We start from the raw sequence: 21,415 nt of genomic DNA, 5'->3' as shown, positions 1-21,415 counted from the left end.
TACTGCTAAGGAGCAGTTAAGAATTCCTTAGCAAATAAACAATATGAGAGAGGAAACATGGGAAATTAAGAATTCACTGTTTATACTAATTCTGAAGAAAACATAGAGAATAATAAAGATTGAAAACAGAGTGCAGTAAAGCAATTCCTAAATTATTCTTTCTCTTTATCATTCAGATCATGAATCATAGATGACATAATAACTTAGAAAACTGTAAAACACAAGATATAAGGGTACTTATTGATCCATAGGTTGATTCAAGAATTCTGTGACAGGTCTTCTGCATCAATTCTTCATTAGTAGGCCAGACAACAATTTCATTCCAATAGCTTTTTATTCCAAAAGTTCAATGTTTACAACAAAGTTTCAGAAATCTACACACACCCAACTCTCTAATACTCTGATTGAGGGGGTATTTATATAACAAAAATATGTACAACAAAATATCTCATAATAGCTGTGATATAAAATCTAGTTTTTAACCTAACGTAATTTACAAGTAACATAGCAACAGTCGACTGATGTTGTGTCGGAGGCTGGCTCTTTAAGGTTCAGCTTGCAGCTGTCTTGTAGTAGCTCTGCGTCGACTGTTTGTATTAACTGTGCATTAATTATGATCTGCTTTGCCTGATACACTTTAATTCTGACTTGACTTGCCTTCAATTCTGCACTGATACTCTTTTAATGCTGATACGATGCGTCTTCAATGTTGAACTGATACACTTTAACTTGTCTTCCTTTGGCAATTTGTGGTTTTGAAGGCCTCCACTGACTAGGGTAACAAAAAATCCCTGTTCATCTCTATTTCTTTGTTCTGCAGGCTTGTAAGTCCCTCTGTTTGCTTCAAACTGTACAAAAAAGAGGAAGAAAATTGTAAATGGTAGTTTAGTTGAGGCCGTGAGCTCATTGATGGAGCACTTTATGGTCTGGAGGCGGTTAAGAATGAAATTCAAACACGGTGATTTTACTTTGCAGGAGAGCAGAGAGCGCTATATGCTGAAAAACATAACAAAAAAGGGTCTTTTTCCCTTCTTTTGACAAAAATGAATTTTGGCGGGAAAATTTAGTTTGAAGGAGGCTGACGTCAACAGAGGGTACAGATGATGTGGCAGTACGGATGGTGACATGGCAGGTGATGTGGAGGGTGATGTCAGCAGAAGGTGATGTGGCAGGGTGACATCAGCAGGGGGAGGGCGGTAAATGGTTTTACCCGCATCACTTTTGGGCTTGGACGATTTTGGGTGGAGGGGCAGCGAACAACCCGGGCGTGCGACACGTGGATTTGGTACGGCGCCAAAATCGCCGATTCCCGAGACTTAACGTGCGGCAGATGGGGGGGTCGCGATATGATTAACAACCGTCGGATGAGGCGATGGAGATCGGACAATGGGCGCTTAGCAGAGATGGCGGGCGGTTAACGCGCGGGGATGCATTTAAACAGTGTTTTATAATGGTGTCGGGGCGGATTTGATTGGTTCTTGGGTGATTTGGCTATTAATCAACGTGGGGTTAATTAATCCCATTTGCACGACAGAGGCTATTAACAAGTTCCAAATGAACCTATTAATCCCTGATTAATCAGTGCTATGGTCGTAATTGACCGGGGGCGGGAAATATATAAACAATGCGGGGTTTTTTTATTGTATTTGAAATAAATACGGGAATGGGAATAATGTTATATAATAAACACGTTAATTTGTTAATGTGAAACTTAAAATGTAAATGAAAGCGCTAAGTGCTAGACTTAGGCTTAGGGTGGAAAGGGTTTTTGAGGGATATGTGATATTTGTACATTTTCTTAAGTAAACATGGGGTTTTACTTAGTCAATGGATGAAATGTAAAGAGTGGCTTTTTGGGGATATTAAGCAGATCTTAATATCTCTGGGGGAGATTAGTAAATGATTTGGGGGAAAGTATGAAGGAGAGTTAGTCATGCCTCGCTTGAGCTGCTCCAAAAAATATCTGCCATGGCACTTGTGATAGAAGTGTAAGTTAACACACATTTTAGAGACAAAACCTATCACAAGTCTCATTCTGCAACAGCAATCTACTTACCCAACCTACGTTGCCTAACATTTTTTCTTCTTTCTTTGGGTGCACTTAGATTGGCAAACCCTTTTCAATCTTCTTTTCTTTTCATGGTAAGCCTACCTAAGTCTCCACTTATTTCATCTAAGGGCTCAGATTAAATAGTTGAGCTCCTTTGCTTCTCTACCTATCTACTTATCTGCCAAGATTAAACAGTTTGGATAGATTTTTATTCTATATCTCTAAAACAGGAAATTCAAACATGAACTGGCCAAGATTAAGTTGTTTGGCCATTCATCAGTTGTGGCATGATTTTGACAAACTATACATGATGCTTTATTTACGGAAAAGATGAAATAGTAGTGGCATTTGGATTTGCACACTTTCTTGGTCTTTCTTTATTTGGGGTTCATTTCTTCTCATTTTTTCTTTTGACCATTTATTTTTTTCACTCTTTGATTTTTCTTTTAGGGTATACCCTCTTTACATTTTTTTAATTTTTATTTTTTTTCTTGGTAGTATGGAAACCTTTGTAGCAAGGAAAGGATGAACATATTACAGAGCTCAACCAGTCAATCATGAAATATGACACCTATTACTATAGGAGTATAACACGAAGGAACAACATTTTCACATTTTTTGTTTGCGCTTGTTTTCTTTGCTGTTCCAATTAAGGGACAGTTGCTGTTCCTCTCAATGAACAACAGTTTCGAGTATATTTTTCCTTTTGCTTGTGATTTTGTGTACAATAGTTGTTCTATATTTTTAGAGTGCATTTTCTTCTTTGTGTGTTTTACCATTTAGACCATTTTTGAGAGTCATGGTCATTTAAAGCACAACTATACATTTATGCAATGAATACAAAAACTAGAGGATACTGAAATCAACAAATTACATAAAAATCGTTATCTTTAGAAGAAAGTGCTTTGAATTGATAAGAGAAAAGAGGAAAGGACACAACTATTGATCACCTTGCTGTCATTATTCTACTAATACCGATATGATTGATTATTTTTATCATGATGGTTCTTTCTAAATCCCCATAATTCTCTTTGATCATTATTATTGAATAAGAATAAGGGCATATTTTTCTCTATTGAGATGTTAAGACTTCTTCCACCATCCCTACTCTTAAGGAGTGTTGAACCACCCTCTGTATATAAATAGGAAAAGTGATATATAAAAGAAAAAAGAAGAAAAAGAAAAATGTTTATATGATTGCTAACATGATTTGTCAGATGAAGGATAGGGGGTCTCATCAAGAGCCAGCCTACCATGATCATAAGGAAGAAAGTGAAGTGGCATTCCCACTATGGCCACCACACTAGGGATATGATCCAAGAGGCACATCAGGAAAAAATAAAGGGTCCTTGGAACAGAAGGTCTCATCACGAGCTGGCCTGCCCACCTTTCACTCCTTCCTGGTGAATGGAATTATGATTTATCTGGTTACCAAGCCAACATAGTGGCCTCCATTCTGACACTGCACAACACTTTCCTAGGCATACACAAAGGATTATGGTTCCAAGGGTGAAATAAACAACTCTGTCAAGGTTATGGACACCTGTGGGCAATAGAGCTCTGTTGATGGTATTGAAGTCCTATTTCTTATACACCAATAGCAATTATAAAACCCTTCTTCTTATATCTTTATAAATGATTCAAATGAGACTATGTATATAACCCTTACGAACCTTTGATACATGAAAATCAATTACAAATCAATTATGACGGTAAAAGTTGATAATGATCGCATAGGACCTTTTATGCACGTCAGCTGTACTATCCTCCAATTCTCGCATCATATCACGACATTAATGCCTCGATTTCGGCAATCTGCTCGTCATTCTAAACATGGCATTTCTGCATACACTGTTCCTTTATGACTCTGTACTATGGCAGTTCAGCATGCTGCTTCTTCATTTGACGGTCGAGGTCAGCCTATCACATTGCAGGGGGGGCGAAGGTGACCAGGTGATCCCCATAATTCGCTGGCATACGTGTCAGCTTATCATTCAGAGAATTAATGACTCGGGAATAGCAAAGCTTAATGGTATTTTGTTTCCCAATATGCATGGCTTGCTGTTCCGAAGCTATTTCCGTGTTTTTCTCTGCAAAAATTAGCAGTAAGTTCAAAATTTGAACAGCTTGTTGTTCCATTGCAGTCTCTGTGTTTTTTTACAGTGTTCTAAGCATGGGGGAAAGATCAATTCGTAGTGAGCCACAGGTGTTGATGGTATCCGATGCTACACGAGAGATCCTAGCAAGGGTAGGATGGATAGTTTATCTTAACCGTCTACGACAATCCAACGAGACAGTGGCAATTGAGTTTTTACAGAACTTGCAAGAACATCATTCCATGGTGAGAGGGAGACAGATAGCAGTCACTGACGATATAATTGCAGATGTTTCGGGACTGCTAGCCACTGGACCTGTGTGGACTTTGAAAAAGGTGAGACTGCGAGACGCCATGAAAATCTTCCAGGATGAAGGGCAGAACCTGACTGTAAAAGGAAAGGGAGTTTTACTGGCAACCTTGGGAGAGTCGTGGGTGGAATTGGCGAGAATTATCTAGAGCTACATCACTTGTGATGGCAGGAAAGACGTGGTAAGACCACGACATCTTAAACTTCTAGCTGTGTTAAAGCAAAAGTGCGTTGTGAATTTGCTTGTGTTTTTAAATTCTTTATTACATGATGTTGCTCGAAGCATGAAGAAATCTCGCCATTTAGAGTTAGTAGTAAGCCACCATGGGTTAATATGACTGATAGTCAGCCACAACCTTGCCCAACAACAGAGCAGTTGGGAAGAATTGATTTTCATGATAGACAAAGGACTGGCTTTGCCAGCCCCAAAACGAAAACATGTTGCCTGTACATCGAGCAAACCTCTGAAATGAAGGAAATCTGTCAGACTGGCAAGGATCAGGGGAATGCTGAGAAATCGCCAGGAAGACAGTAGTCAGCCTGTGGAGATACACGATTCAGGAGACGAAGAACCCCCACAATTGGAAGGTGGGGAGAATGAAAAACAATTGGAGGAAAATGATGAAGGAGAACCGGAGGAAGAGACTGAGCAATCCGGTTAGGAGGAAGAGGAAGCAGAGCAACGTAGTGAAAGTCCACTGCAAAACCTGCTACAAGAAAGTGAATTGGCCCAGATTCTGGCCAATATGGGTGAATATGTCCAAGCTCATAGCCCACTTAACCCCCACACCGAAGAAGGACCACAGGAGCACTCTGTTCATGACAAAAGTGCACCCGAAGAACTGTGTGACGAAGAGGAAGGAGAAGAGGATCACTCTGCTCATGATGAGAATGTATCTGGAACAAAGAGTGACGAGAATGAAGAAGAGGAACAATCTGCTCCTAGTCAGAATACACCAGAAGAATTTCTCGATGAAGAAAGGGTAGAAGAAGAGGTTACCCAGTAAGCATGAGAGCAAGCTAGGGTTTCTACCCTTGAACAATCGGATTAGCATAGCATTGAAGAAGCACCCCAAGAAGAAAATAAGGAAATTGGCCAAGATGAAGGCACAACACTTGAGGTACAAAGCCTAGGCCCTAGTAAATGAACGGCTGTTCCTTCCAAGAAAACATAAGAAATTAAAAGATTGCGAAAGGAACAACAGAGACTGCTTAACGTGATTAAGCAACTTCGACAATAGATAAGGGTTTTGAAAATGGGGAAGAAGTCAAAAGGAACCTCTGTGGTAAAGCATGCAACCGCTCAGACAAAACCCCTTAAGAAAAAGATCAAGAGGACTCAAGTCCAACCTGCCATTCAAAACCGAAAGGAACAACATCTGGCTGTTGTCCATGTCGAAGTGCAAACAGATAACGTATCAGCCTGTGACAAGGAAATTCAGACAGAGGCACCATCCTCTAAGGAAACTCGGACCATAAAGATAAGACATTGTGATAAGAAGATCCAAGTAGATCTCCCGCCTACAACTATTATGTTGGATAACGACCTGAGGACAGTAACTATGCGGAAAGATTTGGCACAAGCCCAACAAACAATAGAGGAACTTATAGAGCAGACTGTCCCTCGAGAAAAATATGAGAAATTACAACAACAGCTGAGGAACGTTAACATATCCGAAATCCAGGCCTTTGAAGGATGGCGAAAGGCAGAAGAAAGAGTCAAAAAGGTAACTCATAGACTAGACATAGTCATCAAACAAATGGATACCTTATGCTCTTTGTATACTGACGTTCTAGCATGTAGGGCACCTGCTAGGAACTATGCTTTGCTTTTAATGGAAAGATATTTACAATTGAAAATTAAAGATGTCAAAGCAGGAGTACCTATAGAGATAAACACCATTGATGACTTCATAAATTGTTGTAAGCATTACAGATTGAAAGTTCAATGACTATTATGTGAATTCTTTTTGTACAATCTTGTATTAGATGGAGAAACAAGATCAGAACCCTAGCCCTTTTGTGGGTGATGTCCAACTGCAGGCATTTATTTCTTTTGGTGTTAATCAAATAAAGTGGCTTAAAGCCTACAATGTCTTTCAAAGACAGGAGAATGGATTAGGCTTATGGGTGAGAGGTGAACATAGAGACCCACAACAATTATGGAATAAATATAGGAGCCTAATGAGGACTCGAGGAGTGATCAAGGCTTTGGGACCTATCCACACAGCAATCATACGGCAAGGGGTAGAATACTTCTTTACTATCAAAGACCTTGCCATAGCAACAGCCAAATTTCGATACCAGACTTCTAATCCGAACATCCAAAACCAAGAACCATTCAATTATGAGAACTTTAAGCTAGCTGCTGACCGCTTGGGTATCTATGGTGACCTCATTTTGAGTGAAGGCCCATCTTGGTTAGGCTGTAGGTTCAGAAGTCCAAGTATTTGGCACTCTACACCAGGATATCAAGCCTGATATGAAATGCCGGAAGGTCAAACAGGACATTTCTTTGAATTCCTAGCTAGCAATCATGGTTGTAGACCACCTCATGAGATCCCTTCTCCAACCTATTCCCTAACTGCCTTGCATGTCAATTACAATGTTTTCATGAGGGCATGAAAAAGGGTAAGCAGGGGGGTGTGTTGAGCACTAGAGAAGGTATGTAATTACCACTTATTTTGTCATCTTTTCCTTAAATTCATAACTTCTTTACATTATGAAATAAGTATATGGTGAAAGATTATGATAAAGTCTAGAAGATTTGTGTGCAATGTAAAATGACTAATAATTACCCTTTTCCTATGCAGAAAAAGGAGAAAACGGAAGATCGCCATTCCAAAGGAAAAGACAAGACAAAGTTAACTGTTGTCCCTTTGACAGGGAACTGCATCCAAACGAGGCAATCCAAATTGGAGCGTATAAGCCAGGATAAGGAAGAGGAGATACCAAATCAGCGCAAGAGAACAAGAAGATAACTGAGAAATAACAATATGGTGAATCCCTCAGGATCCTTTGATCCTGAGGGATTGCTACCTTAACGATTCTCTACATCGTTGATATCTCCGCTCGGCTGCTATAAGAAGGGGCAGCATTGCTAGCCCAAGGGGGAACTATTGTTGTTTTTATGAAATTCACTGTTGTAATTGAAACTTTGATCATCGACTCTCTCTAAAAGAGCAATTACTGTAACTCTGTTTTGATGCTTAATATATAAACTTTGTTGATGTTCCGTCTTTGATTCTGGAGTAATCTTAAGCAGTGCGTCCCTGGAGGCTAAGGACCCGACCCTGGTGGATCTCTTGCTCCTGTATCAATATTTCCCGATTCGTGTGTGGTTTGATTTCTCTTATTCGCTTCGTTTAGTAATCTGCTGTTCCTTATTATTTCACATATTGGTTTTGTTATATTTCATTTACATTTGAAGAAGTAATGATATTCTCTGCAACAGGAATGTTATGCTATTCATTCTAAATTTATATCGCATCGTTGTTCCTTTAACAAACTGATATTATCATATAACATTGCTGTTCCTTACAGATTACCATTACTGTTGATTACAGAGTAACAATGTTGTGTATCTATAAATCAGTATTACTGTGTATTTATCTACGGTTTACTTCTAAACGTGATTGCTGTTCATTTGGGATTGTTGTTCCACTGTGATCACAATTGCTGTTTCCTCATAACCGTGATTTATATTGTTGTATCGAAACTCAGATTACTGTTCCTTTCAATATAGAAGTGCCGTGTGTAATATTTGATTTGGTTTGTTGTGCATTTACATTTGATTTAGGTTGTTCTTCAATATTTCATTTCCTTTAGTTTTCTGTCACGTTTTCATTTACTATTTAAAATATTTCCGAAGTGGAGATTGTTGCTTAATTCGTGTAGATTACAATTACTTCTTCATAGGTTAAAGCTTTGCTGCTCAAGCTTGTTAAATGGATTAGTTGCTGTTCCTTTTTCTGTTATTCGAATTATCATTGCTTTGGTGTGCAGAACGATCTGAAACTGTAGTGAACATTGGCATATGTTGTCCAGTTCCCAGGTTGATGATCTTTTCTTTGATTGCCTTTCAATTACATCAGTTTACAAAGGGAAGAGTTATTATTATTGTACCCTTGATTGATGAAGTACTGCAGTTTCTTCATTGAATGATTTAGTTACAAACATTTCCAGTTCTTGCAATTACATTTAGAAGTTTTTTTTCAGTATTTAGTTACTTTTGCAGAAGCACTATACTACTAGCATTACTTTGACAAATAACCGCCTCAAACTGAGTACACTATTTGAGATAACAAATCGTACCTGGATTGATAATTAATGTAGGGTAAATAGAGGTGAAAAAGACCCTTTTTACTGCTCGAAAACAACCTTACTTGAACATTATTGTAGGGATTAGTATGATTACATATCAACCATCCCCTCATTTTCCTATAGGGTTGATCTTTTGATTGAGGGTTTGGATCACATATTTAAAGTTTTTTTAGTATAGTGGTTATTTCGTGATTCGTTTAGAGATCATGCTATTAGGATTGTTGAGGTGGAAATCTAGCTTTGGGGACCAATCATTGTGTTGTAGCGGCTACAATGACCCTCCAAAGTTTTGCCTTAGCCTATTTTGGAGCCTCCCTAACAACCTTCACAGTAGCTTTCCTTGCTTCATTAAGTCCTCAAGCTTCAGTGTCTTTCTTGCTCAAAGGCATCCTATCGATCACAGTTTGATATTTTCCCTTCACAGGCTACTCATCTGGACTTGGTCCAGTTGCAGGCTCAACAACTTCCCATTGAAATTTGCGCATTTCTGGAGGGAAACCAACCTTCCCTCCAGGAATTTCGTAATTCCCTTTGATAGCCTACTGGGCTCCAGGATTGCGCAATCCTGCCACCCAACCCTCCCAGCAGGATTTGCACAATTTTTTCCGTTAATAGGTTGTACAGCCCAGGATTTTTGCAAATCTGGGTGGCAATCAACTGCTCTGCCTAGAAATTGTGCAATCCCCTTGGGCAGTTAGCCCATCTTACAGTCGGAAATGCGCATTTTTCTCTAGCAGTCGAGTAGTCGCTTGCATGTGCAGCTGAGTTGACAGGTTCCCTCCGGGATTGAGCAAAATAGACTGCATGCATATGCTGCTTCTCCCAAGGCAGCATGCAAAGGCATCCCTTGTTTCAGGGATCTTTGTTTAGTAGTTGGAGGTTACATGCAAGGAGTAATTCTAAAACATCCCACCAAGTGTCGCTTCCCCTAGATTTGTGGCATGTGTGTCACAACCTCGATGTTATCAAAAATCATCAACCAGACGTTGCAGAGCTCATTCCTCACATCAACCTTGTAGCTTTGACATCCCACATCACATCTAGGTGCAGTCGACACATTCATCTCAGTTGTTTTGGGGTAAGCTCGCTTCCCATGCCTTGTGCTACATTTCTATTGCTTTTTGGGTTTTCACTTGTATGAATAATGTTTGCATGATTTCTTTGAGCTCTTGATGTCATTTACATATATTCTAGCTTGTCTTAGCTCTGTTTCAACTTTTGTTGCTATCTCATTGCTGTCGCATGCATGAAACTGTTTTGCACGGACGTTCGCCCAATCGACGAACGACCTCACCCACATGCATGTTGATCTCTTTTCTCAATCTACCATTCATGTTTTGCATGCATTGTTTATCACCTCTGCTATCACTTAGTGTTGCCATGCATTTCATCGAATTAATTGCTTTCAGTTTCCCGTTGGCGAGTCGAGCCAACCTGGCCCAGTCTCTGCCTTCACCAAGGCTACATTGCGCAATGTGGAGAAGGAAGGCTCACCTTCCTCTCCATATTTGCGCATTCTGGCCTAGAATTGGGATCCTGGACTGAATTGCGCATTTCTGGAGGTTAGTGGCTGCTTGGCCCAAAAATTTAAGCAAATATGTCCTTGGGTCAACAGTATTTCCTAGATGGAATCACGCATTGCACAATCCCAACAGCCAACTGCTACACTGGATTGTGCATTGCGCAGTTCCAACAGTCAGTCAGTCAGTCAGCAGCCCAGATTGTGCCTTGTGCAGTCTTGGAAGTTGATCTCCCGACCTCACGACCAAAATTGCGTAACCTTCATGATCATTCATCCATGTATGTTCCAAGTTAGTTCTCATGTCATTTTGGTTTTCGATTGACAGATTGTTTGCTATGAGTGTTTCCATGTCTCAAGGTATCACAGGTCTTCATCTGCCTCTTAGCAGTACATGTACAATGGTTTCCAAGAGAGCAGAGACAAAGACACCATTCAGAGCATGCTTGGGGATGCAATCGATCAATTTTCCATGGGCTTACCTTCTCACAAAGACATCAAGTTGTTCATGGACAAGAACATCAAGAAGCATCATCACAACGAGAAGCACCATGAACAACAACTGAAGGTAGCATATCGAATTCAGCGAATGCAGAGAATGAAACAAATGCAACAAATGCAAGAGGAAGGTTGTTGACAACACTAAGGAGGAGAAAAGTTGCAAGATCAAGCAGATCCACCAATAATGAAAGAAACTTTGGAGACTTAGGCTATGAAGTGACGATGCGACATGAAGATCATGCAAAGGTAGAAGATGGAACAAAGAAGGAGTTGCATGTGTTGAAGCAGTAACTCAGGAAGAACATGAAGCTCCACAAATATTCCAATGAGTTACAGAAAGAACATGAACAACAGTGGGTGCAACATGCACACACAGATGAAAATGCACTAGTACGAGTTAATGATCGATTCCAGCAGCTGACATAGAGAAAACATGGTGAGCAGTGTTTTTGATCGCACATAAGGGATCCAGCATCATGCATGTCATTGGGCGCACGCATGGAATCCAACCCATTCAATGCACTCATCAAGGCGAAGACAAGAAGCAAGTCCAACTGGGGCTGAACATGTACTTTGAAAAGTGGATGTGCATGACCACCAACACACACTTAAAGATCAGCACAGACACTATGCATCAATGTGTTGCTGGTTCAACCATACCCAAGAAGACCATGCGCATTGTTGGTACCATTCCATTACCATCTTTTTCTTCTAAAAACACCATCATTTGTCTACCTTTTTCCTCCATAAATCCCTTATATTCCTTGAAATTGATTAATTAATAGCATTATAGTTGTTAGTTTGCATTAAAGTTAATTTATGAGTTTTTATGTTAGAAATTAGGAATTTTCAATAAAAAGGTTACAGGAAGTCATAACATCCTGTAAATGGTTTATCATCTGACACGTGGCATGACAGGCAAGCCAAAGCAATGGATAGGAATGAAAACTGGAATGTACAAGCATGATGAAAAATCGATTCTATAGCAAATCAAAAGCTCCTGGTTATGCGGTCCACGCTGGTCAAACCTCAGCGTTTTGGTTACAAAGGCAGTAAAAGCCATGGTTTCCAAACCGGTTTCGTTTTGTTTTCTTTTTGGAAATCGGTTTAGATTAGAAATGACCAAAAATCATTCCTTTGTAAAAGCGGAAACAACTGCTTAATGAATGTACATTCGATTCAGATAGGGACAGGCAGATAAAGACTGCATATTATTTTGTTAACAGGAAAATTACAATTATTATCTCTGTGCATCGTTTGAGAACAGAATTTTTGTATGTGATTACAATCTACAGTACTTGAATATAGTCACAGTTTTACTCCAGCAGTGTTTATGCGTTAATTCTCTCGTTGCTTGAGTTTACTTCAGTGTACCATTGAAAAGTGGATGGGCCCCGCGTGGATTGGTATACTGTTAATTTTATTTCCTTAGCAGCTTTTGAATTCAAATAGAACACATAGTGTTTAATGTTATTTCCATGCTTATGATTTTGTCGATTTGATTTGAAATTCTCACAAATGGTATTTATGGTGATAGCTTGAAGATTTCATCGTTAAGATCATTGAACCATATCTTGTAAGAGATTTGATCCATTGTTATATTTTGAAGCATCTCCATAGACTCTGTTTTTCATGCATAAATTTTAGTGTGCTTTTGATTTTTCGGTCTAGTAATACGCTGTATCCTTAGGACAGTTAGATAAGTTAGGTGATCTGAGTGTTAAGGTGAGAGGAAACATATCTTAACCTTCTGTAAAGAAGTACTGCAACCTATCACAATAAACACTTAGTTAGGAATCCTTTATGTCTATAGACTGTAGACACATGCCTCGAAGTTTACTGACCCTGGTTGATAATAAATCTAGTCTAATCTAGCACCCTAGATTGGCCACTACATTTTGGCGCCGTTGCCGGGGAGGCGTAGTTAGAGGGTTTCAAAAAAAATTAAAATATAAAAAATTTTTAATAAACAAAAACAAGCAAAAACATAGATTTAGAAGTCATGTTTACTTATGCCTAGATCTAGAGATAATAAAGGTAGATTCATAAACCCCCCCATCTAAAAACTAACCTACCATCAGGAGCAGACCCTTTAGGAAACGTTGAACACACAACATCAGCTGAGGAAGTCACCATACAAAAATTAGAGGATAAATAGAAATCAGGGCAAAGACTCACACTCATCGAGAGGCAAATTCTATTAGCACACAAATCACAGAAGAAACATTTCCCTGAATCCTCTATAAAAGGAGAAAGTAGCACAGTAACTCAACAATCTTTCCTTGAACTTCTCTTTGAAACAAGTGACACTGAACAAGAAATTAAATCAACAGAGGAACCCATCAAAATGGCTGAAGAAGGACATGGATAAGAAAGAGGACCACCTAATCAAGGTCAAGAGGAAGAGTCAACCTTTAAATTTCTTATCCAAGAACCAGAAGAGGATGACGAAATAAAAATGAAAAACATACCCCCATTCGTGCAACCAAACTTTTATGGCATGGCTTCAGAAGATCCAGATTCATTCTTGTTCGAGTTTGACATTGTATGTCGAACATATGGTTACACAGATGATGCCCATAGGCTTAGACTCTTCCCAACAACATTAAAAGCATCAGCATTATGATGGTTCATGGGGCTTGCTGAACATGGATAACTGATTGGGATGGCATGAGAAGAATATTCCTAAAGAAATACCAACCTTATTGTAGATCGAAAGATTCCAAAGATGATATCTTTAGGATGAACCAACAAGAGGATGAAAATTTAGAGGAGTACTTAGAGCGGTTTGTTTACAATTTACAAAAATCAAAACACAGAACCATGCCTCTTGATCTTATTCGAACAATATTTTTGAAAGGAATTTGAGAGGAATACTTAGATGATCTTAATTTGATGGGCAAAGGTGATATTTCCACTTTACCTTTTGAAGAAATTGCTGAGTTATATGAAAATTATTCTAGGAGCAAAGTCAAAATTGGAAAAAGAACCATATCATCCAAAGCCACAAAATCTGCTTCAGCAAGTGTCACAAGGGCTGAAATAGGGAACCTGTTGGAGGAATTCAAAACAGATGCATTAAGTACCTTAGGAACTCAAATTGACACTCTAAAAGCTAAGAAGAGACAAGAAGAGGAAGATCAGATGATGGCTATCTTTTGCCCAAAATGTCGGAAGAAACATGCCTTAAAAGACTGCCCATTAGAAAACATTCAAGTTTGTGCCTTTTGTACTAAAAATCATGATATATTTCATTGCTCTAAAGTCAAGGTTTTGCAGAATTGTAATGTGGCAGCAAACACAGATATGGAAAATGTGTATTACATGGGCGCAAAGAGACCATGGCAGCCAAAACCAGCACCTCAAGGTATGTTCCCAAACCAGAATTTGCAATTTCCTGTACATGATCAGATGTATGCTCAGAATTTGTGGAATGTACCCATGCCATGGCAGCACCAAAATTACCCACAACAACGATGGAGACCATCTCATCAATACTCTCAACAATATCACTCATATCCTCAACCATACCAACCATATTCGCATCCATATCAATAATATCATCAGCCATACTCGCCATATCCTCAATCATATCAGCAATCTCCTCAACAGCAAGTTGTTTACCCACATCAACCTCAACCCACTCAACAAGCATTGCCTGCTCCTACACCAATAAATCCACCACAATACAACTTCCATCTAACTCACAACCTCCTAGACCTATTCAAATCCCTGCTCAACCTGTACCAAATCCAAATAACAGAGCTGAGAGACCAGCCTACAATGTAGATGAGGGAACCTCATATCCCACATTACCCTTGCAAAATATCAATTTGAGGTCTGGTAAGGTACTTCACAAAGAATATCCAATAGTTGATAAACAAGAAGAAAACGAAGAAAATGAAAAGGAAACTTCAATTCAAAGGAAACAAAATGATGACATCAAAAATAAACAAATGCAACCGTTGCATCCACCACCTTTTCCAGACCGATTGGTCCAAACAAAACTTCCCATGTCTATACCACAGTTTGATGTTTTAGATGAGCTAAAGAATGTCTATATAAAAATTCCACTACTACAAGCCATAAAAGACATTCCCATATATACTAAAGCAATCAAAGAACTGTGCCTTAAAAATCCCACTAGGAAAAGAGTTGATCCACAAACCATTCATGTTATTGGACATTTAGCTGGCCTTATGACAAACACCATCTCAATGGAAAAGTATGTTGATCCTGGTATTCCCAGAGTCACTACAATCATTAACAACATACATATTCCAAACACCTTAATTGATCTTGGGGCCGCAATAAATGTGATGACTCTTGAAACCATGAAAAAACTCCAGCTCACAAATTTGCAGCACACAACAATTGTTCTAGAACTCGCTGATAGGTCTAAAGTGATTCCTGAAGGGATTTTGGAGGACATAATTGTTTCACTGGACCCTTGGGAGTATCCAGTGGACTTTTTAGTTCTTCAGCCAAAATCCAATTTAGGAGGACACCCTATCATCCTTTGTAGACCATGGTTAGCAACTGTTGATGCATTCATAGGATGTCGATCAGGTAATATGATTATTTCACGAGGAACTAAAAGAAAACAACTCACTTTTTACCCACCAGCACAATCACCAGCAGTAGCACGCAATTTATGGCTTGACGATAAATACAATAATAAAGAAGAAGTTCAATCTGTTTTTAGCATCAACCAAATCTATGATTTTCAAGAACATAATAATGATGATTTGGTAGAGTTGTTCCTTTCTCAACTTGATGTTTCCGAAGATTTGAGAAATGACCAATACCATGTTGCAGATGAACTTTTGGCACAAAATTTTCAGGAAACATGCACCATTCAATCTTTGCAAACAACATTTCAGAACATTTTTCCCATTCAATCTATCACAAACACACAGAGCAAGACCATAGAGATTAGTCCAGGAAAAACTTTGAATATTGGCACTCACCTAGACTCATCTCAGGAGGAAAAATTGATTCAATTATTGAGAAAATACCAGAAAGCATTTGCTTGGGACTACACCGATATGCATGGAATTCACCCTGAAACATGCACTCACCATATTTATACCAATAGTAATATCAAACCAGTGAGGCAACCGCAGAGACAAATGAACCCCATGCTTCAAGATATTGTTAGAGAGGAGTTACAAAAACTGTTGAAAGTCAATTTTATCTATCCTATCTCTGACAGTCAATGGGTATCCCCATTGGTAGTAGTGCCCAAGAAAAATGGTAAGTGGCGGATTTGTGTTGATTACCGACAATTGAACAAAGCAACGCTCAAAGATTATTTCCCACTACCATTTATTGACCAAGTGCTAGACACATTAGCTGGGAAATCATCATTCTCTTTTCTTGATGGTTTCAGTGGCTACAACCAGATTAGGATAGCCTTAGAGGACCAGGACAAAACCACTTTTACTTGTCCCTGGGGCACTTATGCTTATAATGTTTTTCCATTTGGACTTTGCAATGCAGCAGCTACATTTCAGAGAGCTGTATTAGCTATTTTTGCTGATTTAGTTCATGATTGTGTTGAAGTTTACATGGATGATTTTTCAGTGTATGGTGATTCATTTGAGCATGCATTAATGAATCTTGAAATTTTTTTGAAGAGATGTATTGAAGCTAATCTGTCCCTGAGCAATGAAAAGTGCTTTATGATGTTAAATGGGGGGATAGTATTAGGCCACTATATTTCTTTTCAAGGCATCAAAGTTGATCCATCAAAAATCCAGATCATTGTCAATTCGCTAATTCCGAAGACTGACAAAGAGGTAAGAAGTTTCCTTGGGTATGCAAGCTATTACAGAAGGTTTATTGAACATTTTAGTAAAATAGCTTCACCTTTGTTTAAACTTCTATCAAAAGATACACCTTTCAACTGGAATGGGAATTGTCAACACGCATTTGAAACACTCAAAGAAAAGTTGTCAACCATGTTATAGACATTTTTGGGCCCTACAACCCCAAGCATGAAATGTCCATAAACCAAGGGCTCCTAAGTCCCTAAAAGTGTTGTTCTAACCCCTAAAGGAACAAGGTCAACAGATTACAGCTTCTCCCAGAAGTTCTCCATGAGAAACTGCTCAGAATTGGTCAAAACAGGATCATTGCAACTGCTCCACTGGCTAAGTGCGTTGCATCTCACCCAAATACACTGTGAGGGTGCGTTGCATTTCAAAAATCCCTTCTGTGGGGTGCGATGGGCGAGAAATGACTGGCAGTGTCATTCCGCGAGGTGGAGAGGCAATGGAAGCTTCCAAAATCTTCTCCTGTGACACTTGCCTCACTGAATTTGACCAAGGATGAGTAAGAGGCCATCAGTCTCCAAGTGGAAGCAAGAACTATCAGAGAGAAGACACTAATCAAATCACAAGCTGACTCATCCCCCTTACAAATATCTATATATGGATCCCTCATCCCAGAGATCGAGGGGCTGGAATTTTGCATATTGTAAGGAATTGCTATTGGTTTCCTGAGACAAACATCAGATTGTTGGGTGATCTAAGCTTTGTTTGAGGTGAAGAGGGGCTTCTTTGCTGGGAGGTTGATGCTGGGTCAGAACAACCGGTTGTAACTCCTCTTGGCTCTTTTCTTGTTTATCAATAAAAGCTATTTGAGTTTTCCTCCATGCTTTTGTGTCATTGATGCTTGTTACATTTGTATGGTCAATTTACATCTAACCCTAGATTGTTTATGATTATAGATCCATGTCTTTCTATAGTGCTATGCTTCTGTGATCTTACAGGTACTTTGTGAAGCTGGGCGTGCAAGGGAATAGGTAGTTGAGGACTATCAAAGAAGAGAGGGATCAAACCAGGAGATTGGCGCAAGACAGAGGTTGGTCTTTCTATTCCTCTCTATCTATAATTCATAAAGGAAAAACAAAAGTAGATTTTCTCTGTTTGTTTCTAAGGCAGCTGTCACAACTTAGTGGGATAGAGCAGTTCTAAATAGACACTTTTCCCTGTAACAAAATGGCGACTTCGCTGGGGACCTAATTAGTTTGTTTGTTTATCATTCTTTGTTGTTTGTTTCATAAACTTACAAGTAGCATTCGAACTGCATTTGCCATAACAAATGTAAAGTAGACAACTGCTACTTCAATCCATTTACTGGATTTGTTTATGATTTAAACAACTAATTCACAAACTATCTGATTGCCCTTGTGATAGCTCTTAGATCCTCCTTAGATCTACCCCTGATTGTTGCATTACTGATTGCTTATTGCTCGGCCAAAACCCAAGAACTGAACTGCAAACTGTGACCCGGAACCCGAACAGAGTCTCGTTTCTGGCCCAGCGTAGGTACTGTTGAGAGATTCTGAATTTCAGCGCACTTCCCGAGTGGACAACCTGTGCTGCATTTCAGATTCTCTGTGTTACAGGTGCACTGATCAGACTAGCTCTATGCAGTTGTGGCTTCTGTGGTTCATTATTTCCAGTTCTATTCTTGAATTTTGCTGCCTACGACCAGTATATGTCTGTTTGAAACCCATTTTCCTTGCTGTTATTCCACCTCCTTTGTACAAAAGAACTGTAGATGTTTTTGTGTGTTTGTTGAGTCGTTTACAGTTCTCCTTTGCAAAAGTAGCGTAATCGTACTGTCGTCCTTTGATTTGGATCTGTCGCAAGTGTCGATTTCAATCGTAGGAAAAAGTTTAGTTGCTGTTGATGGTCGATTATCCTGTTACTATTGCTTTTGGTCTGAATTTGTAATTTTCTAGTTTCAAGAACAAGTATTCATTTCAAAATCGTAAGGTGTTGTAATCATCTCCATTTTTTGATTTCGAAAAGAAGCTTGTTGATATTTGTCACTTGAAAAGAAATTCAGATTTGTGCATCAACTTTCTTTTTAGCATTCATATACTAAGAAAGTCGAAAAAAAATACATGCATGTGCATTTGCATATAGACAGTCTAATTGGCTTGATTTAGGAAAGTGCATTTAGAGTGTGCTGTTTGCTCTTTGTGAAAAGATTTTGTCTCTCTTTTCCCTAGTAGCTAGATTTTCATTGCATAAAGGAGATAAAAAGTTTGTTTATCATATTAGATTGCATTTTAGGAATTACATCTACATCTCGTGGTGAACCCGAAAGGAAAACTTCATAAACAAGATCAACTTAAAATAAATTCAATGAATCTAACAATGCTTTGGAACTTAACGCACAACATTTAGAAGTCTAGGCTAGAGACATATTCCGGCATCATAAAGCCTGGTAACTGTTGTTCTCACTGATGGTTGGGTGATTCCTCCACTTTGAGATGATAAGTGCCAGTACGGACTTGTGCTCCCACATACCGTCGAGTATATTTTGGGAGACCCCAATAGGCTTAATCCTTTATCCATAGGAAGCCATGTCTGCCGCCCTATCGATCGCAATGCACTGAACACAGCATTCGGGAAGATTGACTGCCGTACCGTAAAAAGTATTCTGCAGTTTTGCGATTGGTTTGGTAATCCCTCTACCTAGATTTCCAGAGCAGTCCCTTTCGTTCCTTTTCAGACTCCTTAACAGAAAAGGTCCATCAGAGCACTTGTCACTTCAGGCTCATTAAAAATCAAAGGAGACTAGAGTCATCTTTTGTTTTTTCTCGACTCTTAAAAACTGAAAAAACAAGTTGTGTCAAAGCATCTAAAATTTATTTTAAACGGAATATTCGTTACCCTTTCCTACGTTGATCTTGGGTTGAGAAAATGGAATCCACCAACCAAGGAATTCCCCTTGGAGGAAATCCTAGTCCCTTCTCCTCTTGGGGAGATGTTGGTGCACCCCATATGGCCACATTGTTGCTTCCAGGACTGACAATTGGTTTGCCTGTATGGCTCTTCTCAACCTCTGTCGTTCAGAACACCACAATTCCTAAACAATCGAATCAGCAACTAGACGAGTCCAAAGTTACCCACCAACCTTCTACTTCCTCTAATTCTTCCTCTCCTCCTTCCTCTTCGCTTGATGGGGCTGGTAAAGCCAAAAGTCAAGTACCTAAGGAGAAGAAGGAAAAGAAGAAGAAAGAGAAGAAGAAGAAGGAGCCAAAAGCGACTGGGGGCAAACGAGTGTCGTCTAACGAAAATCCACACACCGCACCGACCATGCCTAAATCTCCATGTGTCATTTGCAAAGGAGACCACTATCATAGAGATTGTCCTTGCATCCCTCGGATTTTAAGGGACTGGTCTCCTCGTTTGCACAACCCGGTGTCGTCAACCTCTGATAGTGATGTTGAAAACACATCGTCAACTAGTGAAAGTGAAGCCCCAGGACAAAAAGGAAAATATAGATTTCCTTGTAAACTGTGTGAAGGCGATCATGCCGTCCACCTTTGTCCCTTCTTAGACGAAGCTAAAAGAGTTTTGGATGATCGTCCGGTTTCACCGTTACGACTTCCTCCTGGATATAAAAAACTCTTGCCGAGTCCGTCACTAGTTGAAAATCCGGCTGGCCTGCTCAGGTGGTCAGCCGAAGCATCTATCATTGAAGATAAACCATCTGAATCCATACCAGACGAAAGTCAAAAGGTCGAGGCGACAGTTGACCCGGTCTTGCCTTCAGAGGTTCCATCTTTAGATGATATAGTCACTGAAGAGAACAAGGACGACACCGTCCAAATTCTTTTCATAAGCACAGACTCCAATGAACATGGGGGCAATTTACCTGTTCCTTTACCACAGGAAGGAAGTTCGTCAGAGTCGTACCCGGCCATCTATTCGGTCCCACCTCCAAGCAACCTAGCTGTCTCCTTCGACTGGAATCAACTAGGCAGACCCCGTTTACCGGCTAGTATACCATTCCAAATCATTGTTCAAATATATAGAATGGTTATGGCTGGTACCATCATAGATGAAGGGGATTCTGTAAGTATCCTTTCCTCAACTGCTTGGAAAGCGCTTGGTTCACCATCGCTTTTGCCTGAGATGAGAAATCTAACAGGCTTTGATAAAGGAACCAGTCGACCGTTAGGGATCCTTCCCAATGTGCCAATAACATTGAGAGGGAAAACTGTTCACATGAACGTAATGGTAGTTCAAGGGCCCCTAGATTATAATCTACTCCTTGGACGAGACTATATTTATTGCATGAGAGCCATTGTCTCATCACTCTTTAGAGTGATGTGTTTTTCGCACGAAGGAAGAGTGGTCAAGCTCGTGGACCAGCTTTCATTCCCCGGATCACGCATAGCAAATAGTCATATACCATCCCTAAATGGTCTTTTCACGCAAGAAATGTCTCAATTTCCAGTCCGTCCACCCGATGAGCGCGAGTGATTCGAGGGACATGACTGAAACCCAGGGGGCATGCACCCTGGTCTGCTTCGGCAGGAAAACTTCGGGTATAGGGTAGGTTTCCGCGAGAGAATATGACTAGTCTGTACTCCCGTCCATGATTGGAGGAGGGGGTTATTCTAGAATAAGATTCTCTTGTCAAAGTTATCTGAGTGGAGTAGCCTCCTTCACTCACCTTTGTCTATTTCGGTAGACATCGCCGAAGAAGTGTTTTATTTGCGCTGTGAATAGAACGATCTTTGGGTAACCTGTAAGAGGTAGGCCTCTCTCGGTAAAACAAATGTTTTAACGAACTAAAGAAGGGGTA

The sequence above is a fragment of the Pinus tabuliformis genome, chromosome 1_2 (genome assembly GCF_031772625.1).
Source record: "Pinus tabuliformis cultivar Carrire ecotype Pingquan chromosome 1_2, CPIR1, whole genome shotgun sequence".
Taxonomy (NCBI): Eukaryota; Viridiplantae; Streptophyta; class Pinopsida; order Pinales; family Pinaceae; genus Pinus; species Pinus tabuliformis.
Note: the sequence above shows the minus strand (reverse complement) of the source record.